Below are 22,934 nucleotides of genomic sequence, written 5' to 3' on the forward strand. Positions count from 1 at the left end.
AGTTCAGCTAGCAATGATATTAGACAGCAATTTTTTCCACTGCTTTGATAGTGAATTACTTGTAAAAACAAGGCAACTTTAAGCATGTGTAACTTTGGATACTCTTGTTGTCAAAAGAAATAGTTTATTGAAAATGGATACAGTTTTCTGAAAAATTACCCTGAGATGAAACAGAGCATTGTTCATAAACTTACAGTGGCCACATTCACATATTATGTGGAACTACAATTGAATGGGTCAGAGGTTCTGCAGTTACTACATCCAAATGTGGGAAAATAGGGCTTGGCACAGTGATGAAACCAAGGGTTCAGATTTGGAACTCCAGTCTGAACCCTTGGGTTGTAGTGAGTTTCATTGCCACAATCCAAGGTTGGATGCAGCCTGTATTTTGTCTGAATTCTGAACTGCAGGCTGCGTCCCCTTGAACCGGAGTTGAGGGACTAAGCTCCTCCCTCAACTCTGCATGATTGGTTGTGCAGGCTGTTCTTCATAGAAGAAGGAAGCCCACACAGCCAGTTCCCTCTCCTCTCTGCAGTCTCTCTGCAATCTCTCTGACTGCAGAGAGGATGATCTCCGTGTCGTCCGAATGCAGACAGGAGAGCAGGGGAAGCGGGGAGTGGAACTGTAGGTCCACTGGAGCTGCAGTCCCACATGACATGAGACTGCAGCCAGTTTATATTGTGTCCACTTCATGGATCTAAGTAAATGTTTCATGGGTGGTGAATGGATCTGGCCCCCAGGGTTCCACCAACTTTTAATCAAAGTATAGCTTTTCTTCACTCATATGACAAAGAAAAATGTCTCCAAGTTGCAAGAGTAATAGATATATTGCTCTGCCTTATACTGAATCATTGGTTCATCTCAGGACTGGCTCTAGGTTTCAGGAAGCCTTCCTCAAACAGCTCTCCATTAGCATCCTACATGGGCCCAGAAAGTGCTACTTTGTCACTATCACATGGCAGCGAGATGGTCTCAGAGATCAGCAGCCTGCTCTTCTGAGGGCCTTGGACCTTGGGTGGCTGCCCAACAATGCTGATCCCTGATCCCTGACAATGCTCTGTTTTATTTTGTATGGGATATATAAAAATGCATATATTTGTGTTTAATGCTATGAGACTATGGTTGCCACATGTCTAGGACTGGGCCTGACAGACCAGGAACTGGACATCCTGTCCAGGATGTGGGGAAAGTGTCATCCTGGATATGAAATGCTCAGATATTTGAGTGGGAAGATGGATTTAATGAATGTTACCCATTCATACCTACAAATCAAAAGATTTGCTGAAGACAGAAATAGGGAACACCAAATATAAAAGAAAGAAAAATGTTCCAAGTTCACCTGTATTCTGACAGTCATTTTATAATTAAAGTGTTTATAATTAAGTAAACAATACAAATTTATTTTGCTTCTCTTCTGCACCTGTGCTACTGTCATTATGTTTACTTCATATATTTGACAGTGTTTATTGAGGTGAGATGCTCCTAACCCTCTCCTGTGCAAATAATACTATAGTGGAAAATGTACAATCAGCCATCATGCTCCACTGTCAATCACCCTTTCCAATCCCAGTGAAAAAGGTAGGGTTTTTAAATTTGCAGGCACACCACTTACAATGGTTGTGCCCAGGAATTATCTCTGATGAATATGGCAGAGGCGTAACGATAGGGGGGTGGGAGGGCACGTGCCCCGGGTGCCATCTTTGCGGGTCATGTGGGGGGCGCTGCCATGACCCCCGCCGATCCCCCCCCCCAATTTTTTTAAAATATTTTTTTTAAATAAAAATTTCTCCAGCTCAGCAGCAGCAGTCAAGGGAGAGCGTCGTCGGCGCCCCCTCCCCAACGAGCAGTCCCTTCCGCGCCCGCGCCCCCCCCATTGCTTTGCTGGCTTCCTAAGTATGTGTGCTTGGAGACGGCGAGTTTCTGAGGTTACGAGGACTTGTCTTGGAAGGCAGGAATGGGAGAATGAGATATACGGTAGATGTTTGTGCGCCTTTCGCGGGGAAGGCAAAGCTGAGAGCGCGTGCATGCTGGCGTGGGCCAAACAACTGGGAGGGCGCGAGGCAGGGAGGGAGCGCGTGTGACGAGTGAGAGAGTGTGCGCTGCTGCACTGTCTCTTTAAACCGAGCGCTCCAGAGTCTGGGCGCGTGTTCAGTCCCTCGCCTCGCGCTCCCTCCACTCCACTCCAGAGGTGCCTTCTGAGGCGGCGGCTGATTCCTGCTCCGGCGGCTAACTCCAGCAGAGACTCCTCTGGGGAGCGGCGGCTTCACCTCTCGCTCCCTTCCCCCCACCCCGTGCATGCTTCAATAGGCGTCATGGATCACGGTCCCAAAGAGGGGGACTCGGGGCAGCTGCTGGGGACACTGCTCGAGGGGCTGCCGTGGTGCCGCCGCCTCCTCCGGCGGGGTGGTGGTGCAAGTGAGGGAGAAGAAGGGACCACTGCACGCCGCCATCCCCTACATGCCGTTTCCCGTGGCCGTCATCTGCTTGTTCCTCAACACCTTCGTGCCAGGGCTAGGTAAGCAGCCTTCAGGCATTGGCCGGGCGCGGAGCAGTTGCGCCCCTGGCGCTTGCACGACTGTGGGAGGGTGTGTGTAAGCACGCACGCGCGCGCGAGAGAGAGAGAGCGAGCGAGCTGGTGAGAGGGGGTGCGTGCAGAACTCCTAGCGGCAGGGGCGAGATGCATCCAAGACGTGGGCTTCTCTGGTGTTTGTTGTTGTTGTTAAACAAGTGGAAACTGGTATGAATAATATAGTTGATGGGAACAAAAATCAGACAATGAAACAAAACATAGAGAGATTGTCTTTTAAAGAGCTGCCAGGTACATGGGAGTTAACACTTTTGATCTCTGTTCACTGTGCGGACCATTGTTCCAATTCATGAGCTGAAATGGGCAAGGCAGTCTACATCTCTTCGGGTGAGACAAGATGTCAGTGCTTAAAAAAGGTGGGGGGGGGCGCAATTTCAGTGTTTGCCCTGGGCGCCATTTTCCCTAGTTAAGCCTCTGGAATATGGCAACCCTAGCTGTTACTGAGTTTGTGGGTTCCATTACTGGGGTCCTTTACTGCTAGATGCCAGCTTTCTTATGGCAAAAAAGAGTGGTGGTGGTGGTGGGGGGAATCCCACCGTGACTACGGCAAACAAATATACAAATAATATAAAGCAGCCAAACAATGAAAATGTATATTAACAAACAATGAACCAATAACTGAATAATCAGTAACACTAATGAACAATAAATCATTAATCCAAGCTCAACAATTCAACAAGAATAATAATATACAATAATACTCAAGCCATCTCATGATACAAAATGCAAAAATATTAGCATGTACAATGACAGTCAGAGATTTCCAGAGGAGGTGTGACTGAGCAAGGCAAAAATAGGGCTGCTGGATGAAATGGGCAAAGTTCAATGTTGTAATAGAAGTTCCAAATTATTAAAAAACTGCATCAAACGTGGTCTCAATAGGGTGTGGACGTCATCAGTCACAGATTTAACCCCCTTATGCCCTTTAGGAGAATACAAACTGAACATATAAAGATGTAGCTGAGCAGGGCAAAAGAAAGGGGCTTTTTTATGGAACGCTTCACAAATTTGCGTGTCATCCTCCCCCCCCCCTCTTTTTTGCTTGGTTGATTCCAGGTTGATTTGCTTGGTTGATTCCCTCCCCTCTTTTTTTGCTTGGTTGATTCCGTGATTGCCCTTGCTTATGTTTTAGCTTTCTTATGGCATTTGATGGTCATGAGGTGGGGAGTCAGTTCATGCAGCAGAATACATTTCTGGCTCCCATCACAGGCATAAAGAAGTTGGCCAGCCTTGCTTTAGACCAATGGTATTCACAAACTGCACTGTATTATAACAACTTGGAAAGAAGTCTTGAGACATTCAGTTTCCCTAAACAAATATTGATTCAGATGTCAAAGGTGTATAGACTTTCTTTGAATTTCTTAAACACAAATGTGAATGGATCCTGGTGGGACTCATTTTTTAAACGACAAGGTAGGTACTCAATCTTTGGATCACAGCCCCCATTCTCAGCAATTTGAATAAGGAACAGTAATTCATAAACTGTGTGGCAGAAGCAAAGCAGCACAGTGTGCTGCTGTAAGAGAGCTCCTACTGTGTCATGAGAAATTAATTAATTAAATCATTCTGAGCTCCTAGGAATCCAAAAGTTCTCAGTCACAGAGGAGGCTGTCTATTGCAGCACTGCATGATTCACTGCTCAGGGCTTGACTCCTTCTGATCCCCCTTGGGAGGCAGTGGAGGAGTAATTCCACCATTTCTTTGCATAATTATTCAATCATTCTTCATACAGAGATGCAGCAGAATGACCTGCTCATGGAGGAGGATATATGTCACTGCTCTAGGCTTGGAACCTTTGATTCATGCAGAAACCCATATGCCCAGTTCAGACGTAGCATGGAACTGCAGGTCCAATGGACCCATGGTTCCGCATCCCCCACCCCTCCACTCTCCCGTCTGCATTTGGACGACTGGGAGAACTGCCTCTCTGCAGTCAGCAAGACTGCAGAGGGGTGGGGCAGCTGGCTGTGCAGGTTTCCTACTCGACAGAAGGACAGCCTGCACAGCCAATCGGGCTGGAGTGGGGGAGGAGCTTCCTCCCTCAGCTCCAGCTCCTTGGGTCTCTATCTCATTTATTCATTCATTCGGTCGTTCAATTTCTATACCGCCCTTCCAAAAAATGGCTCAGGGCAGATTACACAGAGAAATAATAAATAAATAAGATGGATCTTATTCATTATCTCACATTCAAAGGAGTGTGCCCAATGTTTTTGCACTCTGAGCTGGGCGTGATTCCTGATTGGAGGGAGGCAAGATGGACCTGCAGTGCCAGCATTTGTATGTAATGCTGGCACCACAAAAAATGGAGTTAAGGGCAGCAAACCTCCACTCTGACCGAAGGTTCCAAGAAGAGTTTGGCAAGGGAAACTGCAGGTCCCTTTTTGCCCTTAACTCTTGTTTTCCAAGTTCACACAACCAGTTTCGGAAAGTGTAGTGGTTAGAGTGTTGGACTAGGACTGGGAAGACCGGAGTTCAAATCACCATTCAGCCATGAAACTCACTGGGTGACTCTGGGCCAGTCACTTCTCTCTCAGCCTAACTTACCTCACAGGGTTGTTGTGAGGACATAACCATGTACACCACTCTGGGCTCCTTGGAGGAAGAGCGGATATAAATGTATAATAAATAAATAAATAAATAATAAAATAAAATAAAATAAAAATAAATCTCATCTGAACTTGGCCATAGAGTGCTGTTTTCTGAGTGAGAGTAAGAGTAATAATTACTCACATTCAAAGGAGTGTGCCCAATGTTTTTGCACACTGAGCTGGGCGTGATTCCTGATTGGAAGGAGGCAAGTAAATGTGGCATAAAAAGGACTTTTCCAGAGTAAAAGGACATTGTTTCAGTTGTACGGGTGAAGTGTATACAAATACGGTGAATATTTATATACCACCTTTCAACAAAACTTCCCAAAGCGGTTTACATAGATATCCATAAATAAAATAAAATAGCTCCCTGTCTCTAAAGGGTTCGCAATCTGGAAAGGAAACAAAAGATAGTCACCAGCAACAGCCACTGGAGGGATGCTGTGCTGGGGATGGGCAGGGCCAGTTGCTCTCCCCCAACTCAATAAAGAGAATCACCACATTTGATCGGTTAGCAGGGGTATTATCAGTTAGCAAGTGCATCTGATTTTAATTTGGGGGGGGGTGTTTGGTCCACTGTTCAATTCAGTTGGGATGTTTTGATATACACCTCCTATTTTGAAGGCATAATGTTGTGCTGTCACTGGGGGTGGGGAAGAAATCAGAGGTGAATAAGATACCCCCTAAGCCCCATGCACTTTCCATGTTCTCCATTTGTGGTCCCTGTGCCGGCATTCACTTACACTGACATTGTGCCAGCATTGAGTTACACTGGCATAATATCATGTTGGCATTACCTGTGTGCAAGAATGGTATGTACTGTATATCTTTGGGCTCTTCTGGCAGAAACACCCTTGGAGTAATCCTGTCTTTGTCCAGCAAGCATAAGTGGAAGATGTGTGCACCCTAATACATTATGTTAAGCATACTTAACCTCTTGCACATTTGGGCCATAAATTGTGCCAAAAGGCACAAAACCTCCCCTCCCCCTGCCCCAACCAGTGTCGCTTCAAATTCCCTAACTTATTTTACTACTTTAGCCAGTGTCTGACTCCCACCACTACCTACCAGGAAGGGACAGGGGTAATGATAAACCACCCAGAGATGCAAGGATGCAAGTTTGGGGTGGCATAGAAATATTTTAAATAAATTAAAACAAACAAATAAACAAACAAATAATATTGCATGTGTTCTCAGAGGTAGATTGTTCTGCAGTGGTTCAACCTCTGCCCCCAGTTAGGGTTGTCAACCCTCAAGGATTGGCCTGGAGCCTCTAGGAATTGGCATCAATCACCAGGTGACAATTGAAGGCAATCCTGGATATTGTTATGGTTTAATGCTATGGAAATGTTTGGGGTGGGGAGGGCAATAGCTTCAGTCATAGTTGACAACCCTACCCCCAGCACTTTGCTTTAGAAACAAAATTAAAACTGGATGCTTTGGGATCAGTCACAGTCCAATGAAAACAAACGGGGAAGGGAGAGATGAAATACTGACCCCAAGATGGTGAAATGCTTCAGATGGGTTTGATAATCTCTAGTTAGTCTCTCAAGTGCTTCATAGTCTCCATGGTGGCCTAGCTTGGGAGTCTCCATTCCTTTCCCAAAGGCATAAACATGCATCTTGGTAAATTGTTCAAGTTAATGGCCTTCTTGCCTCAAAGGAACATAGGAAGCTGCCATATACTGTGTCAGACCATCTATCTAGCTCAATATTATTTTCACAGACTGGCAGCTGCTTCTTCAAGGTTGCAGGCAGGAATCTCTCTCAACTCTATCTTAAAGGAGTGAGGGCAGGAACTTGGAACCTTCTGCTCTTCCCAGAGCGGCTCCATCCCCTGAGGGGAATATCTTACAGTGCTCACACTTCGAGTATTCCATTCATATGCAACCATGGTGGACCCTGCTTAGCTAAGGGGACAAGTCATGCTCCCCGCCGACACACACACACACTGCCTGATGTATGCATCTCAAGGCAGTGTACAGAGTTTCCCATTCATATGCAACCAGGGTGGCCCTGCTTAGCTAAGGGGACAAGACATGCTTGCTACCACAAGACCAGCTCTCCTCTCCTCATACAGACTTTATTTAACAGAACAGCTACTTTATAGTGATACAGGTGGACCTTGCTATATGCAGATCCAGCATCCATGGTTTCGCATATCTGTGGTTAGGTGACTGACACCTTACCTCAGCATAAGTCGGAAAAAACCAACCCACAAGGGGTTATTTCCATGTATTTGAGGGTCAGAGGCCCAGGGTCATTTCTGGTTGCCATTTTGTGAAACCAAGTCATTTTGTGGCTCATTTACTTGACCTTTCCCCTGCAAGATAATTGCAAGAAAATGTGTAAATATTAACCTTTTCTGACTTCTTTGGGGAATGATGGATTTATGAAGGCTCACAGAGCATGGTAGGGTACTTTATTTCCCCCCCTTTAAACCTTTCCCCCCATGTTTTTGGTCAATTTTCAGGCTTCCATGAACCTAACTCCTGTGATCCCATTGCCCCAAGGACCCAGTATTCATGAGTCCATTAAGGACCCAGTATTCATGAATTATCTGTGGTAATTATGGAGAATAGAACCCCTGCAAATACTGAGGTTCTCTTGTATAGTAGTTAAGAAAAGGAGGTATGAACTGGCTGTACATGTTGCTGAAGACTGAATTCCACCTGCTATATGTTGTGCACTGGAAGGTGCCTTGGTGTTGTGTGTCCATTTACATGCAGTTACATTAAATACACAATGTATTCACCCACCCACTTGAAGACTGAATATTCTTACCAGAGACAGGTTGCAGGAAATAGTCTCATATTGACTGATAGTTTCATATTGACTTTGAACCTCCTGTGTAATTCCTGCAAGCAGGGCTCTTATCTTCAGTAAAGCCAAATCAATTATAAGAAAGAAAAGGAAATTTAAAGAAGGAGCATAGCAGTAGGTGGAGTCAAATTAGGTTCAGATTTGTATACAATATAACTGAAAAACTTGACCCATCCATTATTCACAGCTCAACTTTAACTCGGGTGTAGCTAGGTAATTTTGGAGCCTGGACCTAGTGAGTTTATGGGAGGGGGAGGTGGCTTGCAAAATAAGTATCTTCTAGCCCCATGGTTTCAGACAGCATTCTTGAGCGCACAATTCCAACTGTTTCAAAGTTTAAAATACATTTTAAAAATCATTAAAAATCAATTCATTGACCAATCTGCTTCATATTAAATATACAGAGTCCTCCCACCCTGTAATACATCTATGCTAGATATAAAAGTCCTATGCCAAGACAATCCAGGAGATTGAAAAGTTTCGGCAGAAAAGTGGAGTCTTTTACCCATTTTATGAAGGCAAAGGGCAGATTATTCCACATAGGGATGAAATTATGCTCCAGGGTGGGGCTGGGGGTCAGTTCCAGAAGTTTTTGTACTTTTTTTGCCATAAAATAAGCCACTTTTAGGACTTTTTTGAAATTCAAAAAAATATTAAAAATAAATGGATTGACAAATCTTTTTCAAATTCAATATACAGAGCCCTCCCATCCTGCCCTGCATCTGTGCCAAATATCAAAGGCCTAGGCCAAGCCATCTCAGAAATACACACAGGGGAGAATAGCCCATACAAGCCCCATATAGTCCCACACACACACCTTTTGCATGGCTCCCATGATGAGGCAGGCACAGCACACAAATAGGCACCAGTGAGGGAGGCTGGGAAGAGGGTTTGCAGAAGTCTGGGGGCCGACAGCACTGCCCCCTGCCTCCCATGCTCAACCTGTCCTCTCCTCCTGGGCAGCCTTCCAGCCCACACTGCAACAGAGACATGAGTCAGGAAGAGGCCTCCCTGCTAGACCCACCCACCCCAAAAAACAGCTGATGGTCAGGTCAGGGAAGCAGAGACAGCATCAGCAGCCTGCTCCCATGCAGAGAGAGAGAGAGAGAGAGAGAGAATCTCCTGATGGCCAGCACCAGGCTGCCAGCGTGCCAGGCACGGAGGCATTGCAGAGCCTCTGCCATTGCTGCGGGGAGGAGATTCCTGGTTCTGGCTGTTGTCAGGCACACTACTGGCACTCTCCAGGGAAGCAGGGAGGCAAGGCTTTCCCCCAGAAGTCCAGGCCTAATGGCATCTCTGCTTTAACTTGAGCTGCCTACATGGAACTTGTCAAAACATGAACCATCAGTGCATTGTGAGGACAAAAAGGAAAGAGGGTGACTATGAGGGTATTGTGGAACTTTGAAAGCATCTCCAGGCAATGGAGTTTGTAAGCAGCACTGTATCTGTGCAGGCTCAGTTTAGCCATTTGCCAGTAGATGGAGTACTTAAATCATCTGTCTGTCATCCATCTCTTTTGATCTGTTTCTAAATGGCCAATATCCACACTTTGTAGGCAGTGTAAAATTTTCACCTCCTGGCATCAAAGTCCCTTGACAGACACATCTTTCTTGTTCTTTGTGAGGAGTTTTAGGTTTGATAGTGAACTTCTCTAAACTAAGGAAGAGGAAATGGTTCAAGGCTCCCCAAGGTGATACAAGATGAAACAATGGCAGAGTGGGTGCTGCCTGGGTGGGGAGGAAAAGGCAGAACAAACAAAAACAGAATGAGCACAGGACTAGACCTGCTCAAAGCATAAACTAAGGCCCTCATAGGGTAGGTCTGCACAATTTGAGGCCCACCAAGCTCAATGCAGCCCACCAACCATGGACCGTGGCTTGCCAAGTGCTTAACAACCTTTTTCTTTTCACACTCCTAGGGATGTAGCAAAACCAGCAGGCTTACTGACTACTTGGTGGACCTTCATACATGAATGGTGGGTTGGGTTCAGTTGAGTGAGGGGAATGTAATTTGTGCAGGCTCCCTAATGGCCAGTCTCCAGCACCTCCTCCTGCACCACCCATGTCCTGGGCTGTCAGGAAACTTCAGGGATCAAATCTTCACAGCCCAGGGACATCTTCTTTGGTGCAATGCAAGGCTGACCATAGTCAGCTGACTACAGCTTGACTGTGGACAGCTAACTCTGAAGGTTATAAAAATTGTCTCTGAGTAACTAATCAGAGCAGCTATACAGACTCCTTACCTCACCTTATGCCGTCTGATCTTGCCTGTCCTAGTCATTTCTACCATGGTCACTGTGGTTACAAATGAAGGCATGACAGGACCATCTAGCACTTCATGTTGTAAGATTACAGTAGCAGGCACTTTCCCAGACTCCTGCCTTCCATGCCAACCAGTGATTTGGAGAATGGAAATGCACAAAGACATGTCATCGCACCATGATACAAGTTATACTAACATTACTAAGGTCAGGGGGAGAACTAAGCATTTGGTGGCCAATTTTTTTGGACAGCAGCTACTTGTGTCTAGCCATATGCACCCTGGGCCCCTCAAAGGGGTCAGCAGAAAAGGCTCAGCCTCAGAGAAAGGGGAGGGGGTTGGGGGTTGAGGACACCCGAGTCCAGAGGCGTATCTAGGGAAAATAGCGCCTAGGGCAAACACTGAAATTGCGCCCCCTGTCCAAGCATCTGACACCCATCTTTCAGATAACTTTACCATAATATCAGCTCAAAAATACAAGTCAAGCTCGTTAATCTTTTAATATTTCAAAAACTATTTAGCAGTGGACATCGCCAGACCAAACAATGCTGGAAAACTACAAATTTCAGTATGTGGGGGCTCATGAAATACCCAAATACTATGTGGAGATGTACTTGGAAAACTAAACAGAAGTGCCTGTCTAATTCTCTACTATGCATTGTAGCATCACGATTACATAAGTTTTAAAAATCAATGGAGAATTTGACTTTTCCCAGATACTCTGTAAATAATTAAAGGATATGCAGAGTAAACTGTGTCACTGCTTGGAATATATTCTAGTCTTTCAGAAAGACAGTTAAAATGAGAGAAAGAGAGCAAGAAACTCCCAGTGGGCCTTAATATTAAGGGTTTCACACTGATTCAAAGACAAACTCACCATTAATAGCCATATTAGCAAGACATCACATTTAACTCACTTATCACAAGATGCAAAGTAAGAGCAAATGAATACAATCCTAGCTCTTAAGCGTCAGCTCAGTATTCACAAGCCCTGATTCTCTGTACATAGTGCCAATCTGAATATGTGTACAGTGTCTTATATTATATTTTTATTATTATTATTTTTACCCGTAGCCCCTTTGGGGGGCTTCCTAAAGGCTGGGGGTTTTTTTTTTGGCAAAGATTCCCCCTCACCCCGCTGGCCTCTAGGGCCTCGCAGGGACCATTATTATTATTATTATTATTATTATTATTAGAGCATGTGCAGTGGCCATTTTTAAAAATAGTTTTTTTTAAAAGGCCACTGAAAACAAAATGGCCACCGCGCATGTTCAAATGGCCTCTGCAAAGCCTGGCATGACCTAGAGCCTCACAGAGGCCATTTGAGCATGCACGGTGGCCATTTTGTTTTTGGCAGCCATTTTTTTAAAAAATTAATTTTACAAAATTGCGCCCCCCTTCAAGTGGCGCCCGGGGCACGTGCCCTGCCTGCCCTACCCCTAGATACGCCCCTGCCCGAGTCCCCCTCCTTGGCCATGGGTTTCTTTTTGCAGTCCTAGGACTGGCTCCTCACCGGGAGATCACAGCCCTCCTATTCCCTCCTCCTTTTAAAGCGGCTTCACAGGCCAAACACCCCAGCTCTACCCTTCCTGTTTCCATTTCCCCACTCTTTATTGGTAAGTTGTTCCCATCCCCTCCATCCTCTTTCCCTTCTCCTCCCGACCTTAGCCCTGCTCCTTGGGCTGCCTCCACCACTCACTACTGATGCACCCCACCAACATCATCCACGGCTGCTGCTCAGCCCATTGGGCAACCCACCCAAGTCCAGAGACCTGCGCTGCCTTCCCCTGGCCTTGGGTGAATGCTAGCTCCACCTGGCTTGCCTCCTGGCCCCTCCATGCTCACATTGCCTCCTCCCAGCTCGGGGTAAGCCGGGGTCATGGGCGGGGTGGCCAGGCACCATGTTTCTGGGTAATGCACCCTTCTAGCCCCAAATATTCATTGTCCCTGAATTATTTGCCATTTGTGAAAAAATGGAAGCCAATATCCCCATATCGATTGCACAACAACAAAATCCTCACCCAATTAAAACAAAATGTGCAGAGAAAGGAATGTATGTAAATGAAATAACTTTATAAAAATGTTGGCTGTTTCTCATATTGTCCAGTGCTTCCAATACCCTCTTGTTACTCTGTGTTTGCTCCAGTGCAATTACACTGGAGGTAAACTGGGCACTTTGTGCTCATTAATGCGTCTGAAATCGATCTGCAATGGCTATTTTATCCAAAATTGGAATGCAGTTTGAAATTTAAGGAAAAAGAGTCTACATCTGTCTGGCTGGAAGCAAAGTGCAATTCCACACTGAGGCAACGTGCATATCAATAGACACTGGTCAGAAACCAGAGCTTTGTGCAAAAAAAAAGGGGGGGGGAATCTATGTAACAGACAATAGAAAATCAGCCAGTCTGAAGGTGTGTGTTGGCTGTCCCTGGGAAGAAGAAGAAAAGACAGAGTCATGTGTACTGGGGAAAATGAATGCTCTTAGAAGTCCACAAAGAGCAGGTAGAGATAAGAAGAAAAGGATCAAACGGTCCAAGGGATGGCTTACAATTGAAATGTGAACACCAGACAATTTTCAAACGCCTTCCAAATAAATCCCATCACTAGAATGTGGCACTTGTTGCCCTTATCCTAACATTTTTGTTTGAAGACAAACCTTTCTAGCTCAGATCCATGCTCTATTCATTGCATTGAGTGACTTCTAAACAAAGCTGGCATACGATCCTTGCCTTCAGTTGTCTAACAGAACAGCCCGGTGGCTTTTGATGTGTTTCCAGCCAAAATGGGTGTTAGCCACCTATGTATTTCCCGGCCATCCATTAAGCTCCCATATATGAGAAGGTTTCTACAATATATCATGACTTCTCCCATCTACATCAGGTCCTCTTAGTCTAACCCATAGTTGAAGGGTGGAAAATGTCATTGTGTGTGTGTTTGATTATATATGTGTAATTATATATATTTGTAACCAGCTTTGAGGAGGAATGATATGTGTGTGTGTGTGTGTGTGTGTGTGTGTGTGTGATTATATATGTGTAATTATATATATTTGTAACCAGCTTTGAGGAAGAATGTTTCCTTCCTGCTGCCTTGGAAATATTCCTAGTCATTAACTTTGCATTTCACCTAGGGATGTGCAGAATCAACCTCCACAATTTCCCTCCTTACTTTACAGAGACTCTTTCTCCCATTTTCCCAGTGCCTCCATTTGCTCCAGTTATTGTTACAGGTGCCATTTTAGTGACAACTATATCGAGCTTTAAGTGAGCTACTTAGCCATTCTACTGAATGTAGTCTTTCATGTGACTAAAATGTGCGTACTCCTACATGAATAGAAATTGGTCCAGCAAACTTATCACTGTACATATTTATATTCATCAAGTTGTAATGGTAAGCATCACTAGGTGGTGCTATAGCACATGGGCTACTCTAGAGCTTTGTGTGCAATCTGAGTGCCACATGCTCACAGGATTCTGTTTTCTGCCATTACTGCATGTTGGAGATCACTGCTCACATGCATGGTACCAGGGCCAGTCCTAGCCCAAATGGGGGCAAGAGCATCCTAGGGTGTCCCTGCCACCTGCCACCATCAACCCCACCTACCTCACTGACGCAGCTCCTCTTCTTTCCTGCTGAAATGATCTCATCTTTCACAGGGATGCCACTGCAGCCACCACCCTAAAACCAAGCAGCAGCTGCAGAAGGAGCATCTCTCCATTTGAGTAGGAGAGAAGAGGAGTAGCACCAACAAGGAAGGTGGGGCTGACATCAGCATCACCTTTGGAGAGGGTGGAGAGATGCTGCCACAGCTGCTGCTATTCAGTTTTAGATCAGGAGCAGCAAAAACAGGAAGGAGAGAGCTTGCTGCCTATCACGGATCCCACTGTGCCATTACCACATGTCACAGACTGGTCTCATCAAGACCCGTGATCCTAAACTTCACTGCTGCCACCAAGTAGACTTTGGGGTTTGGTTTGGTTTTTCCTGGCTGGATCTACTAAAACAGCTTTCCAAACCTCTGTCTTATTCAAAGTTAGATAGGGTGGAAAGGTTTCTCATTGAGGGATGGGAAAACAGACAGCGGCTACACATTTTTAACTTCAAAACAAGAAAATGTTACTTTAAAATAGTTCAATTCAAAATAATAGTTCCTGTACAAAACAGGAACCAAACGAGCACAAGGAAGAAATAAAATATGAGCAAAACGGGCCCAGTCTTTCCTGCACTAATAGTGGGCCCTCACTCAGAGTCCTTACCAAGAGTCCTCTTGCAATCACCCCCAGTCAGCTTCTGCAGCAAGCCTGGCTTGCCCTTTGCTCAGCCCCAGGTCCTGCTCTCCCTTCTCAGTTCTGGGGGTTCAGTCCCCGACTGTTTCTCCAGCTGCTTTAGGAGTGCTTGGGTCACCACTCTCCCAGTGATTCCTCAGTGCTCTTTCCAGCACCAGTTCTGATTCTCTCTCAGACTGTGACAGCAACTCCTTCTCTTGAACTCTCTTCAGGCCTCCAACTTGCACTGCACTCACCTCTGCTGAAGGCAGTTTATATTCTCTTTTCCCCTCGAAATTTTCCCAAACAAACCAAACTCAAGTTCCCTCCATTATTTTAAAACATACCAAATCAAATCAAACCCCCTCTTCCCTCCATAATTAAACCAGTATAATTCTCCTCCTCCCGCGAAGAAAACTGTAAAGCAGGAGCGGTGAACTTTTGACCTCCTGCACAGCTTTTTAACATAGGAAGTAAGCAAAGCAATACAGAAGTCTTATATACAAAAAGAGGAGGTTCAGGCCTCGTTCCTTCACACCGCCTCTGCCACCAATCTAAACAGAAGCAGCAGTGGCAGAAGCAAGCTCCGTCCTTGCTGCTTCCACTGCCATTGATCTAAAACCAAGCAGCAGTTATGGTGATGGCATCCCCCCTGAAGCCATCTCAGCAAGGGAGAAGCAGGGTGGTGCCCCTTCATGTGAGCTCTGCTTCCCTTACCAGTGCTGCACCTCTTTCCCCTCACCAAGATGGCCTCACGTTTGAAACGTGGGGCAGGGGGCACTGCAGCTGCTGCTGTCAGAGCTTTCTTGGAGTGGTCAGATGCCTCAAGCAGCCACTTGGGTCACCTAACCCTAAGGCTAGTACTGCATGGTGCTAACTGGATTGTCATCCATATTACTTAATGTATGAGCACATTTCTTCTTTTGTTGAGAAGCACTGGTCTGATGTACATTGTATGGGGGAAAGCCAGGCCTTTGCCCCACTGGGGGAATAAACCTCTGGGCTGTACCACCTTTAAAAAGTGGTGATTCTTTTTACTGAGCAGAGGGAGAGCAACTGGCCCTGTCCAACTCCAGCACAGCATACCTCCAGTGGCTGTTGCTGGTGTCTATCTTATCTTTCTTTTTTAGAATGTGAGCCTTCTGGGGGACAGGAAGTCAATCTAATCTAATCTAATCTAATCTAATCTAATTATTTATCTCTATGTAAACGACTTTGGGGGCTTTGATTAAAAAGCAGTATTAAAATATCTGTCATATTCTCATTCATATTCGTATATTTCAGCTGGGCGCTGACTTGTCTTAATGCTCCCTCATACAAACAATTCCCTCCACATTAAAAAAGAGAGAGAGATGTCAGAGAGAAGGGATCTATCCTAGCCTTCTCCATAACATGCTTTTTTCTGTCTATAGGGAAACTTATTATAGTCATGGTTGGCCCCACCTGCAGTCTGAAGTGGTTCAAACCAGCCCCATGTTCATAATCCCAGTGAAAATGAGGTTTTTGTGTGTCCTGGCCATATGTGGATCTCTAAATTAAAACCTAAACTGAACATCCTTGAGGGACTTTTCCTTATGAATAAAATCCAAGCTTCTGTATTTCAGTTCTTTAAAGCGAAGGATCTCAGGTGAGATTACAAATGGGCCCAGCTAATAAAAGAAACTGCATTGCATATACCTTCTTGGCATGGATGACAGGAGCACCCCAAGAATGGCTCAGGACACAATCTCCAGGAACCAAGCTGCCTTGGTACGGCTTTGGATGCTTCCCAAGTGTTTGGCTCACAATGGACAGCGGATTAAAGGATCTCAAAGATTTGAAACTGTGAATCTGCCCAGGGATAGGGAAAGGGATTTATGAACAATATTTTTTTGGCTGCTTTCCAGCAGAGGATATGCATAATAGTGAGTGGTATCATTTAATGGAGAATACAGGGGGGAGAAAATCTTCACATTCCCCCCCCCCGCCCATCCCTTGCCCACATATTTAAAAAAAACCAATCACTCTGTGTATTTTCTCTCACTCTACAGTTTGTGTGTGGTGCTCTTGCCGACATGGTTTTTATTTTAATGTCAAGCATTAGAGAGTCCACAATTTTCACATGCCTCCCACACGGAAAACAATTCCTCTTTAAATGACATTGCTTATTGTTCATGTGATCGTGATATGGACCTGCCATAAATTACAAAAACCCTCAACAGTTTTCACCAGGGTGCCATTAATTGTTACAAAATGTGGTTTGCTTAATGTACTGACATTAAACAAAAGCAGATGTAGCTAAGTAGTAGAATATCCAGATGAAACTATGATTTAACATAGAAACTATGTGTGGATTAAGGTGTGTGTGTTTCTCTACAATCAATTCTCTTTATTCTTTTTCTGCAGACCTGGTTCCAATATTGTGTTTATCTTATATTTTTATTGGGAATGTCCTCTCCAGCCATTGTAGGGCAGAAAGGGGTTGTATAAATTTCTAAATGAAATCAATAAGATAAATTAATCTATCACAATAAAAATGTATATCTAAACCAATTTCCTTGTGAGTTTGATAGTGCATTCAATGCCCATTTACAGAAATTAAGGGTCCTCCTTCTAAAGACAGTCCAAGATATTTTTTTTAGCATTAATACATAGAAAGCCTATTAGCACTGGTTCAATCAGGAGCAATTACTCCACTGCCATAACAGAAACTAAATCTTTCCCGCCCACTGGGTTCTCCATTCAGACATGCACTACTGGTAGCATGTTTTCCCTTCTATATCTCCTGTTTCCAGACTTCCTTCATAATTGCCTTCTTCATCTAGAAGATGAGGTTGATGATATATCTGTCTCTTAATGGAGTGAAGGTGGCCTTCTCATTAGGGAAGATTAACTCATAGGTCATATTATGTTAAATTGATTAAAGGAGGTGCTGGCTGTGTGTATAATAATATAGTAGTAATGGGGGGGGTGAGATGGGGAAACCTTGCTGTGTCTATCCAATTTCAATGTTGAATTTCACATATGTGCACGCGTGCGTGCACACACACACACACACACACACACTCTGCTGTCCTTGAGGCTGCTAAAACAAAGGCAATTGTTAGATTACATAATGCAAGAATGTGAAAAAAATCATCTGAGAAAATATTTCTTCTTTAGAGGAACCCTGACATTCTGTTCACATTTCAATTTCTCCTTGGAGGAACATTTGAATTTCACTTTGGAAAAATTTGAGTTCCAGTCCTAGAATAACTAACTAATAAAAAGACGAACAAGTGTTCTAATTTGAAATTCTGGTGCATTCTGTAGATTTGGGCTTATTCCCTGGTGTATTTTGCTCCACTTATGTTGTGATCAGTCAGGTACAGCTTTTCCTTTTTCCCTAAAGAGTGAACCGGAAGTGAACCCTGTCCTTTCAGTCAGCCAATGACCTCTAGGGATCAGCCACTCAGCACACGGTGACCAGGACATAGAGGGCCTGGTGGCAGGAAGTGAAGGGGTTCTTTGTTGGTTCAGTTGGAGCCAGGCAGAGGATGAGAGAGGACAGGTGGAAGGCTTAGTGGGGAGCAATGGAGCTTTTGCTGCCTCATGGTCAAAGCTAGCCTGCAGAATCCTCTCAGGGAAGGAAATCTGCAGATCCTTGACAGACAGGATTGCAGGAAGCTTGAATCCTCTGCCATGGATATGGTGAATTCAGGAGGAAAGCGAGGGCTTTGGCTTCGGCTTCAGGGAAAGGTTTAGCCAGGGAACAGTGTGTTAGGCAGCCTACATTAGATTATTTTGATTTTGTGCATTGCAAGCCCTTACAATTGGTTTATTGTATTTTTATCTGCAATGTAACAAGCTCAGAGCAACGCTAACCTGAGCCCTTTCTTTCCAACAAGGGGACTTTTGTATTTTCTCACATTTATGTTCTATGCAACTGAGTAACCACAATTTTTAAAGTGTGCCACTCCAAACCAACCAGCCGGAATGCTTTTTGGAAGTAATCTTGTAAAGTACTGTTTCTTTTTTCTGTAAAGGAAGCTGCTAGAGCCTCAGACCGAAGCATTGTCCCCAGACCCCAGCCCAAGAAGACACTGACACAATTTGTTGGGTGAAACTGGTCATAACTTTATTAACTTAATCAACAGTGAGCAAGCGAACTAGGTAGGGATGTTCCCCCACCCCAAGACAGTGCGGGACCTAGCAATGGCCAGGTTCGGACACCCCAGTCCTCCCCTGCACCATGCTTGGGCGACACACCGTGGCTCAGGAGAGCATCAGGCTCCAGCCCGATCCATCTCCTTTCTACCAACCCCCAAGCGAGGGTCTGGAACCTTCTAGGCGTTTGCACACCCTGGACCATGCAGCCCAAGGATCTGCAAAGTCCTGAAGCTGGTTCATGGCGAATCGTCATTCCTGGGCCGCACAAGACACAAGGGAGCGATTGAACAATCACCCATTAAACCATCCAAGGGTGCTCACCGATGTTAAACCCACTATTTTCCAACTAAACCCGCACTGTCCCTGCCACACAGGTAGGTCAGCCTAGCTTGGCCTTCCTGCCCCACCACTCACCAACAATTCCTCAAGATGGAGAGCCCTGTTCGCTTGCCCAAGTCGTTCTCACCCAAGTGCAATACCCAAACATCTGGACAGGAGCACCTATCTATATAATCCCACAAGGTCAGGAGCAACTGCCCCCAGAGCATCCCCTGCATACCCAACCAGGACACCCTGGACTGCTGTCCCAGACCGAGTTGGGTCCCAAAATGCGAGGCGCTGGCCCTCTTGTATGCCCAAAAAACCAAGGAATGGCCACACAGAAGCACATGTACTGGAGCCGCCACCCCGCCAGCACCTGTCAAAAGAACAAACAGATAACATACAGCCGCTACCGCGGTGCATCAGCACACATAGCGGAAGAACGCATCGGACTTCCAACGCCCAATCCTCCTCACCTCCCTCGCCTCCAGGCCCAAGCCACTAGCTGTAGTAGCCGCCCCAATTCTAAATGAGTGCAGGCTAAACCCCAACTCAGACACCCCCGCACAGGCCATAGCCTTCCTCAAAACAGACCATAGCTGATACTTCTCATGAACAAACAGGCACCCAGTTGTCTTGGGGCCACCCGCCATGTACTGCCGCAAAGCTGTAACTGGACACATCCCCGGGTCCGAGGCAGCATGTAGCTGAATTACCTGACCCTTCCCCCTCTGATCGGTCTTAGAACTGCGGAGGAGCAGCGTGACCCCCTGCCATCCAATGACATATCCCCAAACTGCAGGCAATGCCCCAAAGGTGAATGCCTACTCCAAGGTAAAACCTCGCTGGGCCTAAAAGCCCCCAAAGTTAAGGAAATTAACGTAGCTTCCCAAGGGGAAGAACAACAGGCAGGTAAGTGCCGAACTAGGGCCGCTACCACAGTTAATGTCAGGGGCTTCCCTTTGTCCGGGCCCCTGGGCTGCCGCCGCGCCCAACCCTCAAGCATCCTCCTAACCCTAGGATCACCTGTAGCATCCTGTAACCCCCGCATCCTGGGCCCCGAAAGCCAGAGCGGAGACGTAGCCTCCCATAGTAGAGACTGCCTTACCTGCCCCATAAAGAGACACCAGGAACTGCATTACATGTTCCACAGGCACCGGCCAGGCTTCCACAAGGCCCTCTCTTCTCCTGAATGCCGCGAACGCCCCAACCTTTGCCCGATAACTAACCGTACTGTGCGGCAAGGAGGCATCGATGGCCTGCAGCGCAGCTATGCGCCAAGCTGCCACAGGGCTGCCGGCATGATCTCCGGGTCACTTAGCCAGTAACGCCCCAACCCCTTGACTCCTTACCATGCGAACAGCCGCATCAAAGGATGTATAACGAACCGAACATAAATGCTCCGGGATCCCATCATTAACCGAACCCCCTCTGGGATATGACAGGTGGTGTATGAGGCGACACTTGCCTGGAGTCTATTTTTTTTGGGGGGGGGACCACTCCCAGTGGGGATATCCTCAAATTGTCAAAGGGGGGCCGATCAAAAGGTCCGGCCACCCTCCCAGCTGCCACCTCTTTGCTTATCTTTTCCGACACCACCACCTCCATCCCTTTAACAGATTTAAGGTTACTGGCCCTGACAGCCACCCTCCGTGATAAGGAAGGGATCCTAAAGCCCTCCCTGAAACCCGAAACTCAACAAGGCCACGCCCCCCGATTAGGGTAATCAAACAACAGCCGCTCCAGAACGTCCAACCTAACTGGGCTGGGCCCCTGTACCCGGAGGGGGTACAGGGGGCTCCCCCTTTCTACCACCAGCAAACCTTGGCTTTGCTCCCGCCCCCGCCCTGCGCCCTGGGGCAGGAAGAGCTTGGGTGCTCGGCACCGCAGAGGCTACACGCATGCTTGAACTTACAAGCCTGTCTCCCGCAGCGGCCACTGCGATTGAACTCCCAGCAAACCAACTGGGGTTGAACCCATTGCTGGCCCAGGCAGGAGAATACAGTGCCGCTGGCTTGGAAAGCAGATGACCGCTGTCCGATCTGTCACCGTCTACCGGCCGCGTTGGCAACATATAGAGAACCCAGAGCTCCAAATGAGGAGCATCCCATGGCATGGAGGGATCCAGGGCGGCCCGCATCCTGAAATTCTCATCATATCTCACCCAAGCAGTGCCCGCAAAGTCCGACACCACCCAATGAATAATGTCAAGATACTTGACCAACGCTAGGGCCCTAGCCAGCTGTGCCTGAAGGACCACCCCCATGTAAATTGTAAACCCTGAAAGCCAGTTGTTCCATGATTTCTCGACTGGCTTTCATTTTGTCACTACGTGGTCCTTGCAGGACTCACCCTCCTTGTGCTTCACTTCGGGTTCCCTAAATAACAAAGAGAAGATGTCCACATACTACCCTTTCAATATTTTCTCCCTAGTAGCCGGTAAGAGGTGATCTCCCAAAGGCAACCCACGGCCCCTTAGGGGGAATGCTGTGGTGTAGGTAGAACCCTCTTGGATACCAACCTGCATCCTGCGTGGGCATCATCATGGGTCCCCCGGATGGCGGCACAACTCCTTGCCACACCTAATCAGCTACCCCTTGAGAGCTAGGCCCTACTCATGGCACCGGACCCGCCAACCCCCTTGGATATGTGTAATTGACCCCCCAAGGGGCAGAGCCCCAATCCCCGGTGGCTGGTATCAGCCAGCGAAACAGTGGCCACTGGCCAGTACCACCGTGTGGTGCAACAGGTCCAAGCTCACCCGGCTGAATGGCAGATGGCGCCTCCACTGCTGCCGAAGGCCACCCTCCCTGCTGCACCTCCACCGGGACCGCTGCATCGTCTGGAACCACTACAGGCTGCTCACACGGGACGCTGAGACCGACTGGCACAGTAGGAACTGCTCCCTCATCCATGACCTTCAATCTGGCAGATAAAGAATTAATTAACTGAGTCCTCGCAGCCCCCCGCGTCCGCCTAAGGGGCTTGCCCCCCCCAGAAGGCCCTACCCCCTTTTCCTGGGGCAGCGCCCTGGCACGGTCCAAAGCTTCCATCTGCTGAATCAGTCCCCTAATGAGTATCATTTCCTCATCATCTTCATCCGAAGATGATGGTTGGGGTGCAGGTTGCTTAGGTGGCTTGATTGGCTGGCCACCAGCTTTCCCTTTTGCCTTCCTGGGAGGCATAATCCCAAATCACTCCACCCTATATATAATGATAACGTGTGTGTGTGTGTGTGTGTGTGTGTGTGTGTGTGTATTTTATTTTATTGGTTTTTTAAATTATTAATATAAATTTATTTATTGATTGACTTATCTCTAAAGTTGCTATACAGCACTCCCACAGATGAAGCCACACCCAGCTGGCCCGGCGACCTCCCAAAAAGCCAGCCAAGCACCCCCAAAAGCCCAATCCAGGTCCTCAGCAGCACCCCCCCCGCTGCCAATCCAATCACCCAGCCACCACTCAAATGGCCAGTAGGTCCCAAGAGCTGGATCCAAAGGCCTCCCTGACGCCCCCTGTAGGGCCCACCACCAACGCAGCCACCCCACGGGACCGGAGCCGCTCCCCAACGGGACCGGGGCACCCCAAGCAGCCCGATAATGGGCCGAATTGGCCCAAACTGCTGCTGCGGCTGCCTCCACCGACTGACTGCCCAGCTGCCCGAGCCCAGCCCTAACCGAAGGCCCGATCCTCGGCCCCCAGTGGCCCGACAAAGGGCCAAAATCGGCCACCGCCCCATGCAGCCAAATTACAGGCCGAATCGGCCCAAACTACTGCCGCCGCCGCCTGCCCACCCAACTGCCCAACACAAGGCCTGATTTCGGGCCAAAGAAGCCGCCCCCACGCAGCTGGATTACGGGCCAAATCGGCCCGAACTACAGTCGCTGCCGCCGGCCCGCCGCCCACCCAGCCACCCAAGCCCCAACCCTAACAGGCCCGCATCACTCGGGCCAATCAGGA

At 47.1% G+C, this 22,934-nt stretch overlaps 1 protein-coding gene across 16 annotated transcripts in view; it reads left to right on the top strand.

Annotated features, from left to right (window-relative positions):
* The window catches only part of LOC128351680 (uncharacterized), a 337,204-nt gene that overhangs the window by 251,581 nt on the left and 62,689 nt on the right, over positions 1-22,934 (top strand). For 6 of the 16 annotated variants that reach the window (XR_008319966.1, XR_008319965.1, XR_008319968.1 and 3 more), the window contains one exon: positions 16,127-17,054. The exons of the other annotated variants lie outside the window; for them this stretch is intronic. The gene's annotated coding sequence lies outside the window, so the exon portion shown is untranslated. Of the gene's footprint in view, positions 1-16,126; positions 17,055-22,934 lie in introns of those variants that run through there. 16 annotated transcript variants of the gene reach the window in all.

The sequence above is a fragment of the Hemicordylus capensis genome, chromosome 3 (genome assembly GCF_027244095.1).
Source record: "Hemicordylus capensis ecotype Gifberg chromosome 3, rHemCap1.1.pri, whole genome shotgun sequence".
NCBI lineage: Eukaryota > Metazoa > Chordata > Lepidosauria > Squamata > Cordylidae > Hemicordylus > Hemicordylus capensis.